At 38.8% G+C, this 22,945-nt stretch overlaps 1 protein-coding gene across 1 annotated transcript in view; it reads left to right on the forward strand.

The window, feature by feature from the left end:
• The window catches only part of TMOD3 (tropomodulin 3), a 98,667-nt gene that overhangs the window by 51,116 nt on the left and 24,606 nt on the right, over window positions 1–22,945 (forward strand). The gene's annotated exons all lie outside the window — the stretch shown is intronic.

Raw genomic sequence — 22,945 nt, forward strand, 5'->3', positions numbered from 1 at the left:
GTACAAAACTTTGAAGCACAAAACATGATTCAGTAGCACTTGATTTTTTTTCTTATAGGTAGAACTGGAGAAAATATTTTTAAAGCTGCATCATGGGTAGCCTCAAAGATATAATACTGTTGACTTTAAAAATTATTAGGTAATTTGGGCATTTCTTTTACATTCATTAACTTGGCCCGTAAGTTCCTTGTTAATGATTTGTTAGTGAGGTTTTATTACATAGTGATTTTTAGTTCTCTGAGGAACTCTTTAGTTCTCAACTGTAACAAATACTAAAAGTTAACTGAGGTAAAATTTTAAATGCAATACTACATTACGAAATGCAGTGATGTCAAAGCGCCATTCAATCCTAACTCTTATGTTTAAAGTGGAATGCCATTAAAAAAAATTCAGGTCATATTTTCAAAGACTTTTTAAGACCCTACAGCCTTCTTTACAGCCTCTAATTCAGTGATTCATAACCATTATAATTTTAATTATCAATGCTTCATAATTATTACTTTTGGGAAATTCTTCGAGCCCAGGTCCTTCCCACTGAAGATTTTGACCTTAGCCTCAGTGGAGAATGAGTACAGCTATGTTTTTTAAAGCTTGCTATGTAATAATATTTAACATGAAATAGGTTGTTTCTCAGCTTTCAATACAGGTTGGCCCGAGAAGCCAGGTTCTGCTTGCTCTTCTGTTGAGAATACTGTGCCCAGAGCCCTGGGGAATGGTGGCAGCAGTAGACCTGATCTTCATTTCTTCCAGGCACTGCTTTTACATCTGAATCCTTCGTAGACCAGGCAGGGAGAATGGTTAGAGCATGGTGCTTTCTCCTAGTGAGGCTTTAGCTTTTTATTCAGGACGGAAGCCATTCTCAAGAATATGGCCACAGCTCTGTCACAGGGTTACCCCTTAGCTGCAGGCAAAGGTAGAAAATTCATTTTAGCATTTTCATCTCTGTAATAGACAAAGGTTGTGAATGGCTTTTGAATCAGTATTCACAAAGTCTGCATCAGGCCTTTTCAAAATTACCTATTATCCCCAACTCCTTTGCTCTTTTTATCAACCCCACATCTCCCTCATCTCTAGTTGAGAATCAGTGCCTTACTTAGATACTTATGTTTGTCAGTGTTCTACAGAGAAAGAACCAAAAGGGTGTGTGTGTCTGTGTGTAGAGACAGAGATTTATTTATTCATTTGTTCATTCATTCCTTTTTGTGAAAATTGAGGTATAGTTGCCTTACGAAATATAAGTTTCAGGTATACAACACAATGATTCACATTTTTAAAGGAGATACTTCATTTGGTTATTAAAAATATTAGCTATATTCCCTGTGCTGTACAATATATCCTTGTAGCCTGTTTATTTTATACATAATGTGTCTGTCTGTGTGTTCATTTGTGTCTGCCTCTTTGCAACCCCACGGACTGTAGCACACCAGGCTCCTCTGTCTACGAAAGTTTTCAGGCAAGAATACTGGAATGGGTTGCCATTTCTTACTCCAGGGGATCCTGACCCAGGAATCAAACCCACGTCTCTTGAGTCTCCTGCATTGGCAGGCAGATGCCTTAACACCGAGCCACCTGGGAAGCCCACACATAGTAGTTTATGCCTGTTAATACCCTGTCCCTATTTTTCCCCTCCCCCTGTCTTCTGCTGGTAACCACTAGTCTGTCTTCTGTATCTGTGAGTCTGCTTCTTTTTTGTTATATTCACTAGTATATTCTCTCTTTTTTAGATTCTACATGTAAGTGATAACATACAGTATTTGTCTTTGTCTGTCTGACTTATTTCACTAAGCATAATACCATCCAAGTTTATCTGTTTTGTTTCAGATGGCAAGATTTCATTCTTTTTTTTTTTTTATAGCTGAGTAGTATTCCATTGTGCATACATACCACAACTTCTTTATCTGTTCATTTGTTGATGAACACTTAGGTTGCTTCCATATCTTGGCTGTTGTGTTATAAATAATGCTGCTGTGAATACTGAGTGCATGTATCTTTTTGGATTAGTGTTTTTATTTTTTTCAGATATATACCCAGGAGTGGAGTTGCTGGATCATATGGTAGTTCTGTTTGCAGTTTTTTGAGGAACCTCCATACTATTTTCCACAGTGGCTACTCCCATTTACATTCTCACCAAGGGTCCCCTTTTCTCTACATCCTCACCAACGTTTGTTATTTTAATTCTTTTTGATGACAGTCATTCTGACAGGTGTTGTGTGATATCTCATTATGATTTTAATTTGCATTTCTCTGATGATTAATGATGTTGAGATGTGCCTGTTGGCCATCTGTTTGTCTTCTTTGGAAAAATGTCTCTTTAGGCCTTTTGTCCATTTTTAATTTTTTTTTGATGTTGTGTTTTATGAGCTATTTATGTATTTTTGGGTAGTAACCCTTTATCAGTCATATCATTTGCAGATATTTTTTCCCATTCAGTAGGTTGTCTTTTCATCTAGTTGGTGATTTCCTTTGCTGTGCGAAAAGCTTTTAAGTTTAATTACATCCTTTTGTTTATTTTTGCTTTTCCTTTGCCTTAGGGGACAGATCCAAAAAAGGACTGCTAGGATTTATATCAAAGAGTGTTCTGTGTATGTTTTCTTCTGGGGTTTTTATGGTTTCCAGTCGGACATTTAGGTCTTTAATCCATTTTGAGTTTATTTTTGTATATGGTGTTAGAGAATGTTGTAATTACATTATTTTACAGTTAACTGTCTAGTTTCCCCAGCACCACTTATTGAAGAGACTGTCTTTTCTCTGTTGCATATTCTTGCCTCTTTTATCATAGAAGATTTGACCATAAGTGCATGGGTTTATCTATGGGCTCTCTGTTATTTTCATTTGATCTATGTTTCTCTTTTTGTGCCAACACCATGCTGTTTTGATACCTGTGGCTTTGTAGTATAGTCTGAAGTCAAGGGAGCCTGATTCCTCCAGCTTCATTTTTCTTCCTCAAGATTGTTTTAGGGTCTTTTGTGTTTCCATATAAATTTTAAAATTATTTGTTGTAATTCTGTAAAAAGAAAAAAATGCCTTTGATATTTTGATAGGGATTACATTGAACCTGTAGATAGCCTTGGGGAGTATGACCATTTTAACAATATTAATTGTTTGAATTCATGAACATAGTATGTCTTTTCATCTGTTTGTGTTGTCTTCAGTATCTTTCCTCATTGTCTTTAAGTTTTCGAGTACAGGTCTTTTACCTCCTTAGGCAGGTTTGTTCCTAAGTATTTTATTCTTTGATGTAGTTGTATATATAATAGGTTGTTTCGGTTGTTTCCTCAGTGAAAATAGATTTATTGTAAGGAATTGGCTCATGTGATTATGGAGGCTTAGTAAGTCTAAAATCTACCAAATAGGCTGGCAGGCTGGAGACCCAGGGAAGAGTTACAGTTGTAGCCCAAAGGCAGTCTTCTGTCAGAATTCCTTCTTGCTCTCAGCCTTTGTTCTGTTAAGGCCATTGACTGATAGTAAGACCCACCACATTATTGCTTTCTCAAAGACTACTGGTTTCAATGTTAATCTCATCCAAAAAATGCTTTCACAGAAACTTCTAGAATAATATTTGACCAAATAGCTGGGCACCATGCTCAGCCAAATTAACCGTCAGACTGCTGTTATGTTGGGTATGTCATGTTCCTTGGGTGTTTGGGGCCCAGAAAAGGCATTGAAAACTAATGCCTAGTTTTGAAGTGTGGAAAATCACAAAGACAGAAAAAGCATCAATTTCTTTGCATTTGTCAAAGGAAAGACTGCCGGCTATATTTTCATATGTACAGCCATACTTGTAACACTATTTAAAGCTTCAGTCCTGTTTATATAGAGGAACAGAATTTTACAAGACTGCTTTTTACAATTATGTGCATTTCATGTGAACTCAGGGTGTATAATGAGGAAGAAGAACAGATGTAAGAAACACAAGGAGAGATATGAGAAAGATATGGTGGGAAAAATATGGAATTTGAAGACAAGAAGAGAAAATAAGAGATGTGAAAGAGCTGCATTTGTCCTCAGCTGACCCAGGAAGCTCCCCAGAATGCTCTTGTTTCATCATCTCCAGTTATCTTGAAAAAGATCTTGGAGGGTTAGAGGAGATAGGAAAGAAGGGGGAGAATTGTGGAAAATAAGAAAATATCAAAAGGGAGAAATGATAGAGGTGGGGAATATGGTGATGATAGAAAAAAATATTCTTAACTATAAAAGTTTTTGTTTCCTTTTTTCTTATTTTTTACTTTGCATTGTAAAGGGGTATGAAATAAATGGAACTGGCTGAATTAAAAAGTAATTTTTCATTCACAATTAGTGGTTTTCATTTTATAATACATTCAGTATTTTTACTGGCTCTTTCACCATATATGTCTGTTCAGTTCTACTTATAAGCAGCTTTGATGCAGTGATTAGTACCACATCATTTTAAAAAATAAACTTTTTATTGAAGTGTAACATGGTTACAGAATATGCCCAAATAAGGAGGATACAAATCAATGAACTATATAGTGAGCATACCCATGTAATCACCAGCCAGGTCAAGACATCAGCACCTCCAGAAGATCCCTTCATGCTTCTTCCCAGTCACTTGTCTTTCTTCTTCCCAAAGGAAACCACCATCATAACTTTTAATATAGTCATTAGTTCTGCTTATTTTGACATTTGTGTAGATGGACTCACATAACCTGCACATCTGCCCTGCCTACTTCATATAGTTTTTGAGAGGATCAAATTTGTTCATGAATATAGTGAAATCAGTGTTAAAAATCTTTTATAGTGTAATCATTGTACAGGATCATATTGTGTAGTTACCAAATAAGAGATTTCCATTCTCTGTCATGAAGGAGTGGTTCAGAACCACAGAACATAGGTGTCTGTGTGTATGTTTTTAAAGATTTATTGATTTATTTTATATTTTGGCTGTGGTGGATCTTCACTGCTGATGCAGGCTTTCTCCGATTGCAGCAAATGGGGGCTCCTCTCTAGTTGAGGTGAGTGGACTTCTCATTGCAGTGACTTCCTTTGTTGCAGAGCATAAACTCTTGAGTCACGTGGGCTCAGTAGTTGCAGCTTATGGGCTCTAGAGCTCAGGCTCAGTAGTTTTGAGTGCATGGGCTTAATTGCTTCACAGTGTGTGGATGTGACTGGTGATAGAAGCAAGGTCTGATGCTCTAAAGAGCAATATTGTATAGGAACCTGGAATGTCAGGTCCATGAATCAAGGCAAATTGGAGTGGTCAGACAGGAGATGGCAAGAGTGAATGTCGACATTCTAGGAATCAGCAAACTAAAATGGAAAGGAATGGGTGAATTTAACTCAGAGAACCATTATATCTACTACTGCAGGCAGGAATCCCTTAGAAGAAATGAAGTAGCCATGGTCAACAGAAGAGTCCGAAATGCAGTACTTGGATGCAATCTCAAAAACGACAGAATGATCTCTGTTCGTTTCCAAGGCAAACCATTCAATATCATGGTAATCCAAGGCTATGCCCCAACCAGTAACACTGAAGAGGCTGAAGTTGAACGGTTCTGTGAAGACCTACAAGACCTTTTAGAACTAACATCCAAAAAAGATGTCCTTTTCATTATAGGGAACTGGAATGTAAAAGTAGGAAGTCAAGAAACACCTGAAGTAACAGGCAAATTTGGCCTTGGAATATGGAATGAAGCAGGGCAAAGACTAATAGAGTTTTTCCAAGAAAATGCACTGGTCATAGCAAACACCCTCTTCCAACAACACAAGAGAAGACTCTACACATGGACATCATCAGATGGTCAACACCGAAATCAGATTGATTATATTCTTTGCAGCCAAAGATGAAGAAGCTCTATACAGTCAGCAAAAACAAGACCGGGAGCTGACTGTGGCTCAGATCATGAACTCCTTATTGCCAAATTCAGACTGAAATTGAAGAAAGTAGGGAAAACCACTAGACCATTCAGGTATGACCTAAATCAAATCCCTTATGATTATACAGTGGAAGTGAGAAATAGATTTAAGGGCCTAGAACTGATAGACAGAGTGCCTGATGAACTGTGGACGGAGGTTCGTGACATTGTACAGGAGACAGGGATCAAGACCATCCCCATGGAAAAGAAATGCAAAAAAGCAAAATGGCTGTCTGGGGAGGCCTTACAAATAGCTATGAAAAGAAGAGAAGTGAAAAGCAAAGGAGAAAAGGAAAGATATAAGCATCTGAATGCAGAGTTCCAAAGAATAGTGAGGAGAGATAAGAAAGCCTTTCTCAGTGATCAATGCAAAGAAATAGAGGAAAACAACAGAATGGGAAAGACTATAGATCTCTTCAAGAAAATTAGACGTACCAAGGGAACATTTTATGCAAAGATGGGCTCAATAAAGGACAGAAATGGTATGGACCTAACAGAAGCAGAAGAGATGGCAAGAATACACAGAAGAACTGTACAAAAAAGATCTTCACAACCTGGATAATCACGATGGTGTGATCACTCATGTAGAGCCAGACATCCTGGAATGGGAAGTCAAGTGGGCCTTAGAAAGCATCACTACCAGCAAAGCTAGTGGAGAAGATGGAATTCCAGTTGAGCTATTTCAAATCCTGAAAGATGATGCTGTGAAAATGTGCTGCACTCAGTATGCCAGCAAATTTGGAAAACTCAGCAGTGGCCACAGGACTGGAAAAGGTCAGTTTTCTTTCCAATCCCAAAGAAAGGCAATGCCAAAGAATGCTCAAACTACCGCACAATTGCACTCATTTCACATGCTAGTAAAGTAATGCTCAAAATTCTCCAAGCCAGGCTTCAGCAGTACATGAACCGTGAACTTCCAGAAGTTCAAGCTGGTTTTAGAAAAGGCAGAGGAACCAGAGATCAAATTGCCAACATCCTCTGGATCATGGAAAAAGCAAGAGAGTTCCAGAAAAAACATCTATTTCTGCTTTATTGACTATGCCAAAGCCTTTGACTGTGTGGATCACACTAAACTGTGGAAAATTCTGAAAGAGATGGGAATACCAGACCACCTGACTGGTCTCTTGAGAAACCTGTATGCAGGTCAGGAAGCAACAGTTCGAACTGGCCATGGAACAACAGACTGGTTCCAAATAGGAAAAGGAGTACATCAAGGCTGTATATTGTCACCCTGCTTATTTAACTTCTATGTAGAGAACATCATGAGAAACGCTGGACTGGAAGAAGCACAAGCTGGAATCAAGATTGCTGGGGGAAATATCAGTAACCTCAAATATGCAGATGACACCACCCTTATGGCAGAAAGTGAAGAGGAACTAAATAGCCTCTTGATGAAAGTGAAAGAGGAGAGTGAAAAAGTTGGCTTAAAGCTCAACATTCAGAAAATTAAGATCATGGCCACTGGTCCTATCACTTCATGGCAAATAGGGCAACAGTGGAAACACTGGCTGACTTTATCTTTTTGGGCTCCAAAATCACTGCAGATGGTGATTACAGCCATGAAATTAAAAGATGCTTACTCCTTGGAAGGAAAGTTATGACCAACCTAGATAGCATATTCAAAAGCAGAGACATTACTTTGCCAACAAAGGTCCGTCTAGTCAAGGCTATGGTTTTTCCTGTGGTCATGTATGGACGTGAGAGTTGGACTGTAAAGAAGGCTGAGCGCCAAAGAATTGATGCTTTTGAACTGTGGTGTTGGAGAAGACTCTTCAGAGTCCCCTTGGACTGCAAGGAGATCCAACCAGTCCATCCTAAGGGAGATCAGTCCTGGGGATTCATTGGAGGGACTGATGTTGAAGTTGAAACTCCAATACTTTGGCCACCTCATGCGAAGAGTTGACTCACTGGAAACGACCCTGATGCTGGGAGAGATTGGGGGCAGGAGGAGAAGGGGATGACAGAGGATGAGATGGCTGGATGGCCTCACCTACTAGATGGACATGAGTTTGAATGAACTCCGGGAGTTGGTGACAGACAGGGAGGCCTGGCGTGCTGTGATTCATCAGGTCTCAAGGAGTCAGACACAAGTGAGCGACTAAACTGACTGATGTGTGATCTTAGGAATCGAACTGGTGTCCCATGCATTGTAAGGTAGATTCTTAACCATTGGACCATCAGGAAAACCCAAAGATACTGGTGGAAGAAAACACTACCACTCACACTTGATGGAGCCAAGCCTTAGCAACCATGTTACAAGTGTCTTAGACCTAAGGAAGGGCAAGTTTGTCTTCATCAGTTGGGGAACTTTGGTTACAGAGCTCTGTTTTGAAATACAGCTAAAAGAGGGCTCTAGGCTTTTTAAAGCCACCCTGGATCTCATCCTTAAGTTAGTTGGCCTTGGTTGTCCATAGTCACTAATCTGCCTTCCTTTCTTTGGGTCTCATCCCCAAGATCTTGATCACATTCAGAATAAATTATCTACATCGTGTTAGCATACCTTCTAATCAAGCTAAATGTGAATCCCCTCCTTAGCTCTGAAAATTTAGAAGTTTGTTTTTTTTAAGCTGTTACCTGAATACCTGGGTTGAGTCCCAGGTTTTTTAATGCCTTATTTCACAGGAGATAGACTTTCAGATGAAGGATGTCTTCCTAGATGGAAGAGGTTCTCCTGGTTCTTCTTAAAACAATTTTGCAAACCTATTAATAAATAAAAGCATTTTACTTTTCTGCTGTGCTCAGACTAGATAAGAATCTATAAAATGTGCCATTAGTCTCTAAATCATTTTTCTTACTAAGATGACTGGTCTTAGAGTTCAGTCCCTACTGGCAGAATTAGCTTTCTGTGCCAGGGAATGTTATAGCAATTCACTCAGTTTCTTGAGCTCCTTCCAGCTCTTTCTAGAATCCCATAGGAATCTTTCATTGTAAATTATTTTAAAAGATCAATCAGGTGACTCAATTCTTTAAGGAAGAAAATTGGAAACTGCTAAAAGGAATAGTTATCCAACTACTTTCTCATATTCTGAGACTAGATGATGATTAATTATACTTGTTACTTTTTCACTTAAAGGCACACTGTCTTTCTGGGGCTAAAATTGTACAGAACTAGTGTGATGAAAGGGAATCCCCATAAAATTGAAAATTAGACATTTCATGATTTTTCTTTTTGACCATGAACAAAAACTGTATACTCATGCCAAATTTCATCTTTCTGGATCATCTCAAAATGCCTTGAAAAGACCTACAGAGTAAGAATACTTGAGGGTTGTTATATAGAAATAAATTAGTAATTTCAGTTTGTGATTTGTGAAATAATTGTAGTTGTACATTGTATGGAATTAAAAGCATAGGTCAAAATCTGAGAAGGAGGAGTTAATCCTAATTAGGTGAATTTTAAGGCATTATATCTTCAATGCATTTGAGGAATGTTTTGTCCTACACTAATAAATGTTCTGCTATTAATAATTGTAGTTTTTTTTGACAGCAAGAAGAAGGTATTAGGCAGCTAATAAGGCACAGCTGTCAAAAGATATATTAAAGATTGTTTTTAAGTACATTGTTTACAGTAGAATCCACAATATACATCTATTAGGTCATCTAAATCTAACCGTCTTGTGCTGATCCTGGAAAGTGAAGTCAAATGGGCCTTAGGAAGCATCACTGCAAACAAAGCTAGTGAAGGTGATAGAATTCCAGTTGAGCTATTTCAATTCCTAAAAGATGATGCTGTGAAAGTGCCGCACTCAATATGCTAGCAAATTTGGAAAACTCAGCAGTGGCCACAGGAGTGGAAAAGGTCAGTTTTCATTCCAATGCCAAAGAATGCTCAAACTGCCACACAATTGCACTCATCTTACATGCTAGCAAAGTAATGTTCAAAATTCTCCAAGCTAGGCTTCAACAGTACGTGAACCTAGAATTTCCAGATTTCAAGCTGGATTTAGGAAAGGCAGAGGACCAGAAATCAAATTACCAACATCTGCTGGATCATCGAAAAAGCAGGAGAGTTCCAGAAAAACATCTACTTCTGCTTTATTGACTATGCCAAAGCCTTTGACTCTGTGGATCACAACAAACTGTGGAAAATTCTTCAAGAGATTACCAAACCACCTTACCTGCCTCCTGAGAAATCTGTATGCAGGTCAGGAAGCAACAGTTAGAACCAGACATGGAACAATGGACTGATTCCAAATTGGGAAAGGAGTATGTCGAGGCTGTATATTGTCACCCTGCTTATTTAACTTATATGCAGAGTACATCATGCAAAATGCCAGGCTGGATGAAGCACAACCTGGAATCAAGATTCCTGGGGAAAATATCAATAACCTCAGATATGCAGATTACACCACCCTTATGGCAGAAAGCAAAGAACTAAAGAGCCTCTTGATGAAAGTGAAAGAGGAGAGTGAAAAAGTTGGCTTAAAACTCAACATTCAGAAAACTAAGACCATGGCATCTGGTCCTACCACTTCATGGCAAATAGATGGGGAAACAGTGACAGCCTTTATTTTGGGGGGCTCCAAAATCACTGCAGTTGGTGACTGCAACTATGAAATTAAAAGATGCTTGCCCCTTAGAAGAAAAGCAACCTAGACAGCATATTGAAAAGCAGAGACATTACTTTGCCAACAAACTTCCATCTAGTCAAGGCTATGATTTTTCCAGTAGTCGTGTATGGATGTAAGAGTTGGACTATAAAGAAAGCTGAGCGCTGAAGAATTGCTGCTTTTGAACTGTGGTGTTGGAGAAGACTCTTGCGTGTCCTTTGGACAGCCAGGAGATCCAACCAGTCCATCCTAAAGGAAATTAGTCCTGAATATTCATTGGAAGGACTGATGCTGAAACTCCAATACTTTGGCCACCTGATGCAAGGAACTGACTCATTGGAAAAGACCCTAATGCTGGGAGAGATTGGAAGTAGGAGGAGAAGGGAGTAACAGAGGATGAGATGGTTAGATGGTATCACCAACTCATGGACATGAGTTTGAGTAAACTCCAGGAGTTGGTAATGGACAGGGAAGCCTGACATGCTGCAGTCCATGGGATCGAACACTACTGAGTGACTGAACTGACTAACTGAAATCTAACCAGCTCAAGGTAGGAATGGTGTCATGGTATCAAGTAATCTTGGTAAAGATTAATGGGAATATCTTCCTTATGAGCCTACTATGTTCAGAATGTTGAGAAACTAAATATTTAGGAAAATTAAAACAGCATAATTGTAATGTAATTCTCCTTTTAGTTGAAGGTACATGTTAAAATGTTGGGAAGCTTTTTACCTCTTTCTCCTTGAAATGTCACAAAAGATGTAACTGAGGCATAGACTAAGGGCGAAGGAGAATATTCATGCAGCTCTTTCTTACTCTTGAGAATGTTGGAAATGCAGAGTTTTGACTGGTCATTATTTCTCATCTTCTTTTTATATACATTGAGTATTCTGTCTCAAGGATAGATAAGGCTTAGAGCCTGGCCATGGATTTGACACTTAGAGGAATATTTAAACTCAGTTTTCAGTATTTCTTACAGACTCTCACTTCACTTTGCTTTGCTAGGAGTCTTCCTCCCCACTTCTAATATCACACTTCCCCTAATCTAGCCTAGCCTAAGACTTTTTTCCCCTCATTTTTCTCTTATTTCATAGACTGGAGTGTATTGTACTTTGTACACTCACTCCAGTGCACCATCAAAGAATTCCTCTATTCGAGCCACTGATGCCCACAGTTTGGGTTCCTCCTCTCCTTGAAGAACACGCCTGTACTCTAAGTTGGCCCTTAGGGTGGACATCTCTTCTTTCTGTTGATTTCCCTTCCTCTCCAGATAAAGGAATGCCCTTGGGTTTTCTTCTCAAGAATCTCCTATGCCCTGCTCTGTTTAACTAACTAAAGGTGAATTTAACCGATTAAACTTAAACTAAGGGTTTCTCATAAACTTTCCAGATTCTTTATTCACAGTTACCTTAGCCTTCCAGAAAACTTACTATAGTCACTCTTTTCTGAAAGATGCTTCTCTCATCTTGCTGAGAATATGATTTCCTTGTGGAGAAAAGGCAGATCTGATTCCTTAGTTAAACCAGAAAGATCATAATTATAAACTGCCTAAATCAATCAGCAGGATTATGTAACTGGCAGTAGGCAGTTGTTTTCCACTAAATTCAGAATAAAGACTGAGTCTATTTTTATGCTCAAGTTTTGTGAGTTGTAAATGTCATTTATATACCTCTAGAAAGTGGTCTTCTCAGCCCAGTAGACTGGGCTACTTAAATTACTCATGCAGATGCAGGCATCCCCTTTGCAGACTGGTCACTGTATCTTTTGAATGATTTCTCTCACTACTAGTTAGCCTGATGGACTATTCATCATTCATGTTTTATGGAAAACTTCCCCTGAATAAACATACCTGCTCTGGATATTCCTTTCCCTCCAATGTGTCTGTATATAATTTACATACTGCAGAATTTTGATTTTTGTTGCTCCAGAATCTTGCACTGTGAGGCTCTAATATTAGGTTTTTCATTTTAATTGATTTAAGCTTGTTATATCCTCTTGATGAATTGCCCATTTTGTCATTATTAAGTGACCTTCTTTATCCCTGGTAATGTTCTTGCTCTGAAATCTACTTTATCTGATATTAATATAACCAATATTGCTTTCTTTTGATTAGTGTTAGCATAGTATATGGAGAAGGCAATGGCAACCCACTCCAGTACTTTTGCCTGGAAAATCCCATGGACGGTGGAGCCTGGTAGGCTGCAGTCCATGGGGTTGCTAAGAGTCGGGCACGACTGAGTGACTTCACTTTCACTTTTCACCTTCATGCATTGGAGAAGGAAATGGCAACCCACTCCACTATTCTTGCCTGGGGAATCCCAGGGACGGGGGAGCCTGGTGGGCTGCCATCTATGGGGTCACACGGAGTCGGACACAACTGAAGTGACTTAGCAGCAGCAGCATAGTATATCCTTTTCTATTTGTCCTGTCAGTTTTTGTTCCTTTTCCTTTTTTTTTGGTTTCATATCTTCCATGTCTCTACATAACCTTTTGAACATATGAAAACATATGAATGTGTGCAATATAGTAACTATTTTAATATCCTTACCTGCTAATTTTATCATTTGTCATTGCCAAGTCAGTTTTAATACATTGTTTTCTTTCTGTTATGGATTGAATTCCCCTGCTTTGCATGCTGGTAATTTTTATTGAATGCCAGACATTATGAATTTTAACTTTTTGACTGCAGGATATTTGACCTACAAATAGTTCTTGAGTTTCATTCTGAGACATGATTAAGTTACTTGGAAACAATTTGATCCTTTGGGGTCTTGCTTTTTAAGATTTGTTAGGTGAGACTAGAGCTGTGTTCAGTTTAGGGCTCATCGTTTCTCCACTACTGAGGCAAGGGAGACCCTTCTGAGTTCCCTACCCCCTGAGCTGAAGAATTGATGCTTTTGAACTGTGGTGTTGGAGAAGACTCTTGAGAGTCCCTTGGACAGCACAGGGATCCAACCAGTCCATCCTAAAGGAAATCAGTCCTGAATATTCATTGGAAGGACTCATGCTGAAGCTGAAACTCCAATACTTTGGCCACCTGATGTGAAGAACTGACTCATTTGAAAAGACCTTGAGGGAGGGGGGTTCAGGATTGGGAACTCATGTACACCTGTGGTGGATTCATGTCAGTGTATGGCAAAACCAATACAGTATTGTAAAGTAAAATAAAGTAAAAATTAAAATTAAAAAAAGAAAAGAAAAGACCTTGATGCAGGGAAAGATTGAAGGCGGCGGGAAGAGAAAGGGACGACAGAGGATGAGATGGTTGGATGGCATCACCGACTCAATGGACATGAGTTTGAGTAAACTCCATGAGTTGGTGATGGACAGGGAGGCCTGGCGTGCTGCAGTCCATAGGGTCACAAAGCGTCGGACACGACTGAGCGACTGAACTGAACCCAGCGCCCTGTGAATTGAGGTTTTCCAGGCTGGTCAGTGGGAGCACGTTCTATGCCCAGCCCTGCATGAGCCTGTGCACTGTTATTTCTAATCTTTTCAGTGGTTTTTTTCGTTGGCCCAAGGTAGTTTCATGACTCACATGTGCTGATCCGTGCTGAATGTTAAAAGGCAGCCCTCTGCAAATCTCCAGAGTGTGCTCTCTGTGTAGCTCTTCCCTCTCTGATGCCCTGTCCTATAAGCACTGACTGCCCTCGTCTTTCTGGACCTCAGCTGCGTCTCCTTGGTTCAGAGTTCCCCAGGCTCTACCTGGGTTCTTCCCTGTGCTGCAGCCTGGGTTCTTTTCTTCAGGCAGTAACCTGGGCAGTCACGGCGCTCACGCTGTTTCTCACCTCTTAGGAATCACTGGTTTTTTTTTGCCTGATGATCAGTGTCTTCAAAACTTCTTCCTTATATTTTGCCCTTTTTGGCATGCAATCATGGGTAAATCCTGACCCTATTCCTCCATGTTGGCCAGAAACGGAAGACTCCAGAATCACATACTATAGATACATAATTTCCTCAACTAGAGTATAAGTTCCTCAAAGTAAAGAATCTCTTATTTTCCTTATGCTGTCTTTCTGGGTCATTAACTAGACTATACAAGCTCACTAAGCATTTGTTGAATAAAGAGGAATTTATTGGGACTTCCCTGGTGATCCAGTGTTTGGAAATCTGCCTGCCAATGCAGGGGACATGAGTTTGACCCCTGGTCCAGGAAGATCCCTCATGCTGCAGAGCAGCTGTCTGTGCACCACAACTATTGATCCACGCCCTAGAGCCTGTAGGCTGCAACAAGAGAAGCTACCACAATGAGAAGTCTGTGCACTGGGCCCAGTACAGCCAGAAATTAAATAAATAAAACATTTTTTTAATTACCAAAAAAAGAGGCATTTATTGGTGATCATATTGTAATATTGAGCAGGTGTCATGGGTGCTACTGGGTCAAAACAAAAATTCCTCTCCAGAATCTGCCCCCTGGTCCTTTGATTTGTTTGATTTCAGGTTTGTACACTTCCTATCAAAAAGCTGTCCCAAAATCCCCTGTGGACATTATAGTGGCCGAGTTCCCTTAAATCTTTCCTGGAACAGTGTAGCTTATAAACATACATGTAGCAAAATTAGCTAGGGCCTTTCTCTTTAGAAATGAAATAACTAAGAGATGACTGTTTCTATTTATTGTACCTTTTATATACTGAGCAAGGATGGGACCATGACAAAGACAATATTTAACATTCTGGTAGTTGTAACTTGATATCAGAGCAGAAGAGATGAAGACTTTTGAAGAAAGGTCCTGGCAATAAAATTAATATGGTTCATAATATTTTATTGATTTTTGGAACAATAACAAGGGTCTTGGCAAAATATTCCTTTTTTTTTTTTTTTCTTTTCTCCTCTTGGCACAAACACAGTCTGGATAAATGCCTACATTTCAGCTACTATTATATAAATTTTATCTTGGTTTCTTCTATTTCCTTAGCTGCCATTTTGTAGTTGCAGAAACATTACTGAGCTATTTTAACATTCTTAGCAACCAAGAGTCATAGCCTTGCTTTTCTTTTATTGCATTTGGGAGTGGTGAAAGATTTTTTTATGATCTTATCATTCCTTATTTTCATATTTTGCTACAATGTAAAGAACTCTAATTTCAGTTTTAAAAAAATCGTTTTAGACATTGCTTTGTTAAATAAGGAAATTAAAGTTGTCAGATAGAATGCTGTATACTGAAGAATAGAAGTGAATAGCCGTTTTTTTTAGACATTGTATTATTTCAAATAAATACAAATATTAAAAGTTAGAAGTCAGGCTTTCTGACCATACTTCAAGGAGAGAAAAGGTAAAATTAGTACAGATTATCATCCTAATCTTTTAAGAGCTGTAATTATATGGATTACCACTTTATCAACATGAGTAGATAAAAGTAAGAACCATATAGGGAGCATTTTCAAAAATATCCATGCCTAGCCAATCTTCATTTTCTGAATTAAAGAATCATGGATGTAGACACTTGGGACTTAATGGTTTTCAGTACTTCAGGATTGTTTTTGGAAAATGCTCTCTATCTCTCCAACATACACATGCAAGAAATTCCAGAGAAAATAAGAATAAAGAACTAACATGGGTCTATTGTGTTTACTGTATACCAGTTGCTTTATATGTGTTAAATCATTTTATCAGAATGAGATTGAGAATCCATGATTTGAAAAAACACATCAGAAGGAAGATGATCGTAATGAAATAGTATACTAAGGAAGTTTGTTAACAGATGGTTTTGGATAAAAGTAGTATCAAATTTATGCGTTTCCCTATGCACTGCAAACACACACACCCCTTTACACCCCTACATAATAATTGTACATCGAATAAAAGCTGAGCGTTTCACTCATTCTGTAAGATATCGAGGGCACATATCACATTAATTGTTATAATGGAGATCTATTTATCAGCATCTCTTAGTAATTAAGATTTGTAACTTAAATCTCATTTATATGAGACTAAATGAACACCCATGTTTACAAAGGCATTTTCTGTTAATATGGAATTGATCAAGCAGTTTGTTAACTATGTAGTTCTCAGAAAACAGCTTATTTTGACACACACACTGTCTGGCTGAATGTGTCTCAGAAAATTACCTTTTTTTAAATCTTTATAATTTAGGGGGCCAAATATAAATTTACTCAAAACAACAACAACAACAAAAAGCCCTTATTTAATATAGCAGCCCCTTCAGTTCAGTTCAGTTCAGTCGCTCAGTCGTGTCCAACTCTTTGCAACCCCATGAACCACAGCACACCAGGCCTCTCTGTCCATCACCAACCCCCAGAGTCCAACCAAAGCCATGTCCATTGAGTTGGTGATGCCATCCAAACATCTCATCCTCTGTCATCCCCTTCTCCTCCTGCCCTCAATCTTTCCCAGCGTCAGGGTCTTTTCAAATGAGTCAGCTCTTCGCATCAGGTGGCCAAACTATTGGAGTTCACCCAGGACTGATCTCCTTTAGGATGGACTGGTTGGATCTCCTTGCAGTCCCTTAGTGTTTTTTTTAAAAAAACATCTTTATTAAGATGCAACCCATATCATAAAATTTACCCATGTAAACTGTACAACTCAATGATTTTTAGTACATTCACAGAGTTGTGTCACGATCAATAGTCTTAAGTTTAGAACGTTTTTATTATCCCTGAAAGAAACCTTAAACCATGAGCAGCCAGTCTCTACTCCTCACTGAAACGCTCCAGCCCTAGGAGACCACTCATCAACTTTTTCTCTAAATTTACCTGTTCTGGACATTTCAAATAAATGGAATCATACAATATGTGTTTCTGACTGATTCCCTTCACTTAGCCTGATGTTTGGGTTGGGAGTTTCATCTGTGTTTTAGTAGGCATCAGTGCTTCATTCCTTTTTATATGGATCAATAATATTTCCTTGTATGGAAACACACACTTTGTGTATCCGTTCATCAGTTGATGAACGTTTGGGTTGTTTCAACTTTTTAGCTGTTACGAATGATGCCGCTGTGAACATTTGTGATTCCCAGGTGGCGCAGTGGTAAAGAATCCGCCTGCCAATTCTGCGGGCTCTATCCCTGGGTCGGGAAGATCCCCTGGAGGAGGAAATGACAGTCCACTCCAGTATTTTTGCTAAGAAAACTGTGCGGTCGCAGAGTCGGACACGACTGAGCGACTGAGCACACAGCCTGCTTTCCGTTTTCCTGTGTACAAGTTGCTATTTACACCTACCAGTGAAATTGCTGGGTCATATGGTGACTGTTTTTAACAATTTGAAGAACTGCCAATTTGTTTTCTAAAGTGACTGCGCCATTTTACATTTCCACTACCAGTATTAGGGTTCTGATTTCTCTCCATCCTGGTCAACTCTTGTCTTTTTGATTATAGCCATCTTTGTAGCTGTGAAGTGATAACACTCATTGTGGTTTTGATTTGCATTATCCTAATGACTGATGGTATTGAGCATTTTTTCTTGTGCTCTTAGACATCTGATATCTTCTTCAGATAAATGTTTCTTCAAACCCTTTGCCTATTTTTAAATTGATGTCTTTTTATTCCTGATTTTTGTCAGTCAATATTTGATTTATTATTGATAAATATTCTTTGTATATTCTAGATTTTTTATCACATATGTAATTTGAAATTGGTTTCTCTCATTCCAGAGCTTACCTTTTCACATTCTTGGTGGTGTCAGTTGTCCCACAAAAGTTTCAGATTTTTATATAGTCCAATTTATTTTTTCTTTTGTTGCTTGTACTTTTTTGTGTTATATCTAAAAAATCATCGCCTAATTCAAGATCATGGAGATTTACTCTTATGTTTTTGTTTTTTTAGTGCTATAGTTTTAGCTCTGATATTTAGATCTGTAGTTCACTTTGAATTATTATTTTTGTATGGTATAAGATATAAGGGTCCAACTTTGTTCTTTTGCTATTGTCCCAGCACCATTTGTTGAAAAGACAACTCTTGCTCAATTGAACTGTCTTAATATCCTTGTATTGATAGAAATTCAATTGACCATAAATACACTAATTTATTTCTGGGTTCTGAACCCTGTTTCATTGATGTAAATGTCTTCCCTTGTACATCAAAACACTATCTTAATTACAATAACTCTGTATTAAGTTTTTCAATTGGAAAGTGTGAATCCTTCAGCTTTGTTCTCCTTTTTCAAGATGATTTGGCTATTCTGGGTTCCTTGGATTTCTACATGAATTTTAGTGTTACCTTGTCACTTTCTGCAAGTAGCTGAGATTTGTTCAAGGGATTGTTTAAGTCTGTAAATCAATTTGGGGAGGACTCCTTAGGTTTTGTATTCATAATACTAAACTTAAGTTCTGCCTGTTTTATCCTTTTTTAGAGATATTTTCTTTTAGTTTTCTGTAAGATTTTATACATACTCATCAAAGTATTCTTACAGTGTATTCATGTTAAACTAATCATGAAGAAATATGAAATGATTATTTTTTGTATTGTTAAAAGCACAAAACTGTGTAAACGAAATACTGCTACAGCAAAAATCTCTACATACAGAGAAATTAAGTAGAGGAGTATCAGAGGAGGCATCAAATTATTTCACAGCTGTATAAATTAAGCAAAATTCTGTCACAGAATTTCCCTAAGTCCTTGGAAATTTTGTTTTGCTTTGTTGTTTCTTCTGATGAGATTCATTTTGTATTTGTAAGTATTAGCAAAGGTTTTTGGGGAAAAATTAGATATGAATAATGCCTTTATGGCCTGTAGGTAAGGATTACAAAAATAAACATTTTAGAGTTTTGTAACACTTTAGATTCCATTGGTCCCTAGAATAAGATGTGGGCAGCTATTTGATAGTTTATGTAGTTTTGTTTACCAAGTGAATACTATAATCCAGTGGTTCTTGACATTGGCTGCTATGCATTAGAATTCCTAGAGAGCTTTTGAAAATCCAAATGTCCCATACAGCACATCAGACCAATTAAATCAGAATCTCAGTGGGTGGGGTGGGGTGTTGGGACTTGGACATCAGAATTTATCAAAATTGTCCAGGTGAATCCACTGTGCAGCCAGCATTAGCCATGGTGATAGACATTTGAAAGTCCTGATAAGATTTTGCTCAGGAAAATATAATTATCCTGAAATGGCATTTAAAGGCATACCATCTGAATTGTATGCCACTTTGTTACATCAGCCACTGTGAAAAGTGTTATGGAATTATCAGGATGTTATTATTTGGATTTGCCTTTGCCTGTGAACTAATGATAAAAGATTATCTAATAATCACCAGAATTCCAAAATTTGATGCTAAGATTAATTATGTTCTACCATATAGATGGGCGCTTCCCTCCTAGCTCAGTCAGTAAAGAATCTGCCTGCAATGCAGGAGACATGGGTTTGATTCCTGGATCGGGAAGATCCCCTAGAGAAGGAAATGGCAACCCACTCCAGTATTCTTGCCTGGAGAATCCCATGGACAGAGGAACCTTGCAGGCTACAGTCCATGGGGTTGCAAGAGTCGGACACGACTAAGTGACTTTCAATTCACTACTGCCATAGAGATAGGGATTTGAGTTGAAATGTCCACTGCTAAAGGGTTAAGTTTGATAAACCACCAGTTTATTGGAAAAATTACTGGGTTGAGAGTTTGGGAACCCGTGTTCTTGTGCTCACTCTGCCATGTAACTTTGAACCAGGGTATTTAGGTTATAGTTTATACAATGAGGAAACTGAGCTGGAGGTGATCACCAAATTATTCAGTAAATTGAATTGCCTGTTATGAGCAAGGCAAGAGTGTGGGATTGGACCAGAACATTGGAAAGCTCACAGAGGACAGACAGACATGCCAAATGTGTAAGTGTAGCTATAGTGAAATGTTCAGGGAATTAAGGGAGCACAGTACTTCATCTGGTTCAGTATTGGGACAAATGTTTTCTGTTTAACAACCATTCACAAATCCTTTCTTTCTTGCTGGCAGAATCCATCTCTGAAATAGACTGAAAAGGCCAGATGTTGCTTTTCTAGCTACTCTTGCAGGGAGGCATGGCCCCAGCGCTGGTCAGTGAGACCAGCGGAGGAATCTGTCAGACAGTTTTCCTTAACAACAGTTAGCAGTTGAGAAAGTTCCCTTCCTTCCTGTCATGACTTTGCTGCATGAGGTTGTGATATATACTGTTACAAAGATCATCTTGAGACTAATGGCCTGAGAACAAAGGCCTCCATGCTGGTTATAGTCAAAGAGAAAATATAGCCTGAATTTTTTATGTCAACATTGAGCTACTGAACTAAACCTTCAGCCACCTCCCTGTGGAGTTATTAAATGAGATAGAAATACTTACTGTTCGAACCCTTGGTGCTTTGAGAGTGATCTGTAGATCACTGGACACCTGGGAGGCTGGTTAGAAATACAGGTTCTTAGTGCTTGCGTCAGACCTACTGCATGAGTCTGCACTTTAATAAGATCACTAGATGGATGACGTGCACGTTAAAGCTTGAGAAGCGCCAGTTTAAACCACTTTGAATTGGGTATTCTGTTACATGCAGTTGAAAGCTTCCTTACTAATATAAGTGAATTATAGTTTGCTTAAAAGACTTCTAATTCAGATGTAGGAAGTTGCAAGAAATTTCTTATTCTCACCAAAACAAGCAATATAAACTACATAATCACAGTTAAAAAAAAAAAAAAATACCAGAGAGCTTGAAGACACAAATCTTAGTCACTCCAGAAAGTGGTAAGTCTTCCATAAGAGAAGTGACCCTCTCTCTGCCTTCTTTCCTGACTGAAATATAGGAAAAAGGCAGAAAGCACCATAGAGAGGAATAAGGAGAATTTTTAAATTTCTAATGGCTGTGTATGGGCTAACATGATAGAGTGTAAACCAGTGAAGTTATAGTCTGTATAACTAAATGGCTTATAGTTATAAAGTTCGGTCCACTAGAACTTCCTGCCATGATGGAAGTGTTCAGGATCTGTGCTAACCAGTGTGGCAGCTAGTAGCCTGATGTAGCTAGTGTGACTGAGAAGCTGAATTTTTATTTTAATTAATTTAAGCCTAGTCACATGTGGCCAGTGGCTACCATGCTGCACAGTGCACTGCGTGAGATAGAGTGAGACTACACTGCCCTTTAGGTCTTCGTCTGTGTTAGGGATCCTACTGCAAGAACCAAGGCAGGGAAGCACAGCTGAGAGAAAACTCCCGAGGTATGGTTTTAGCTCAGGAGATTGAGAGAAAGAGAGAGGAGAACTGAGAGAAATCCCGTTCAGCCCACCTCCACCTTCACAAAGTGTAGAGCAGACAACACGAGAGCAGGGCTGAAAGAAGCAGGCATCTCAGAGCTCTCAAAATCTCACCGGAGCTCTAATGCCAGGCCTTGCTGAAGATTAAGTCCTGATCTTTCCTCAAGCGAGGAAATGAATCAAACTAAAGTTGCAACAAAAAGCCCAAGTCCAGCTCAACTGTAAAGCATATAACTTCAGTCTTGACCTGAGGGGCATGCCCCTTTCTGGGGACAAATATCATTTCCTTTAGTCTCTGCTATACTTTTCTACAAAAACGCCCAACACAAAATCAAAGATCTTAAGACATGTGTGGCCCATAATCAAGGAGACAGTCAATAGAAGACCCAGAGGTGATCCAGATATTGGTGTTACGAGTCAGAGACTTTCTGACAGAAATACCAGATCTGGTGGACAAGGTCACCACATGTATGAACAGATGAGGAATTTCAGCAGAAAAATGGAAACTGTTTTATTTTGTTGTTTTTTTTTTAAATAAGAAATGGAAATACTAAAAAATAAGAAATATAATATCAGAAATTAAGATATTTTAGATGGGCTTAGCTGAAAATACCTGACAAGCTTTGGCCAGATTCCTGGGAGCAGTGTGCATTGTGGGAGGTTTCCTTATGAGTTACACTGATTGCTGTTTACCTTGAATAAGAATAAACAACACTCACTGCCCTGATTATTAAGCCCACAAATATTTCTTTTGATAGAACACTGCATAGATTTACCAGCCACATGGCCTCATATTTTCCTGGTAATTTTCTGATAGAAAAGAAAATAATTGAACTTCTGTGAAGACACACCTGTAAAGGCCTTCCTAGATTCAGTTCAGTTCAGTTGCTCAGTCATGTCCGATCTTCGCGACCCCATGAATCACAGCACGCCAGGCCTCCCTGTCCATCACCAACTCCCAGAGTTCACTCAGACTCACCTCCATCGAGTCAGTTGATGCCATCCAGCCATCTCATCCTCTGTCGTCCCCTTTTCCTCCTGCCCCCAATCCCTCCCAGCATCAGAGTCTTTTCCAATGAGTCAACTCTTTGCGTGAGGTGGCCAGAGTATTGGAGTTTCAGCTTTAGCATCATTCCTTCCAAAGAACACCCAGGGCTGATCTCCTTCAGAATGGACTGGTTGGATCTCCTTGCAGTCCAAGGGACTCTCAAGAGTCTTCTCCAACACCACAGTTCAAAAGCATCAATTCTTCGGCGCTCAGCCTTCTTCACAGTCCAACTCTCACATCCATACATGACAACTGGAAAAACCATAGCCTTGACTAGACGGACCTTTGTTGGCAAAATAATGTCTCTGCTTTTG

Source organism: Capricornis sumatraensis, chromosome 2 (genome assembly GCF_032405125.1).
Source record: "Capricornis sumatraensis isolate serow.1 chromosome 2, serow.2, whole genome shotgun sequence".
Lineage (NCBI taxonomy): Eukaryota > Metazoa > Chordata > Mammalia > Artiodactyla > Bovidae > Capricornis > Capricornis sumatraensis.